We start from the raw sequence: 1,822 nt of genomic DNA on the forward strand, positions 1-1,822 counted from the left end.
TCCTGGGGTTGATCATTTTGCACGATCTGCTTTCCCTTTACGACCATAATGACAAGAACTTCTATTAAGCTCTGAATGGATATTTCATGCTGACTAAGCTTTTGTCCCATTATTACCCTTATTACTTGTCCCATTATTACCCTTATTACTTATAAGTAAGCAACCTTTGTTACTCACCGTGACGATTCTCTGCTGTCCTCCTCTGTGGCCTTTCTCGGGACGATTCTCTGCCGTCCTCCTCTGTTTTCCACCACGGCCTTTCTTGGGACGAATCTCTGCTGTCCCCTTCTGTTTTCCGCTGGCTTTTCTTGCTTGCTCTGCACTGGAGCCTTCCTCAGGAAATCTTCACTGGATCCCTTGTACCCAAGTCCATGTTCAGGCGCCACGTGTCCCAGCCCACGGGACAGTCGAACAGGTTCCCTGGGGGAGGGAGTGAGAGATGGGACTACCACACGCACACACAATAGGAGATGCTGATCAAGTCTTCTTCCATCTTTTCATTTATTGAGGAAAAATGGCAAGTTATATACAGCTGGTGGGCACCAATTGGTTGCCCAAAATGCAAATGAGATAGAACAGCATGAACTAATCATTGATGTGGGTGGATCTCTCCCGTTGCCTAGAATCCAACCACTTCCGGGGAGAACTGTTGGTCACATGATTTCTGAGAAATGGTTTGCTCAGTGAGGAAGTGAAGCCTAATGGTTTCCAAGATGGTGGATAGCTCAAGATGGCAGATAGCTCAAGATGACTTCCGTATGCAGTGTTCGCCACATTTGACAAGGGGTACCAGTCAATCCAGTGGGAAAAGGAAAAACTCTTCAGCAAATGATGCTGTAAAAACTGGATTTCCACCTGCAGAAAGATGAATCTGAACCCCTACGTATCACCATTGACAAAAATCAAGTCAAGGTGAATCAAAGATCTAAATCTAAGACCTCAAACTGTAAAGCTATTCCTGGAAAACTCTGGGGAAACTCTGGGAGACATCGGGCTTGGGAAAGATTTCTCAAATAAGACCTGTAAAGCACAATCGATAATCCCCAAAATAGAAAAGTGGGATTACTTCAGACTGAGAAGTTTCTGCATGACAAAAGACACAGTAATTAGTGTGAATCAATAGCACTCAGAATGGGAAAATATTTTTGTAAACTATGCATCATATAATGAACTGATAACCAGAATACACAAGGAACTCAAGCAGCTGTTTGGAAAAAAGATGATCAACCCTATTAAAAGATGGGAAAATGAGTTGAAAAAAAGACGACATATGAATAGCCAAAAGGTATATGAAAAAATGCTCAACATCCCTCATTGTAAGGGAAATGCAGATCAAAACAACAATGAGATAACACCTAAGCCCAGTCAGAATGACTAAGATTGAAAAAAAATGAGGAGGACCAGCAGTTAGCATAATGACTATGTTGCTGGACTCCCATGTAGTCGACCATGGTTTGAGTCCTGGACCCGGTGGCTTAAACTCATGCCAGGCATGGATCCCAAGTGGAGAATGAAGAAGGGAGTGCTGCATGGCCATCCCCCCTGGGGGGATGATTTCTTGCTTTCTATCTCTCTGTCTTTCTGGCGAGTGCATGCGCCCTATAGCAAAAACCTCTAAAAAAAAGAAACATGACAAGTGCTGGCATGGGTGTGGTGAAAGGGCAACTCTTTTTCACTGTTGGTGGGAATGTAAATTGGTCCAGTCACTGTGCAGAACAATTTGGAGATTCCTTAAAAATCTACAAATAGAACCATCATATGATCTAGCAATCCTACTCCTTGGTATCTACCCAAAGGACAGAAGAATTCTTAATTGGAAAAG

The sequence above is a fragment of the Tupaia chinensis genome, unplaced genomic scaffold (genome assembly GCF_000334495.1).
Source record: "Tupaia chinensis unplaced genomic scaffold, TupChi_1.0 Scaffold143582_1, whole genome shotgun sequence".
Taxonomy (NCBI): Eukaryota; Metazoa; Chordata; class Mammalia; order Scandentia; family Tupaiidae; genus Tupaia; species Tupaia belangeri.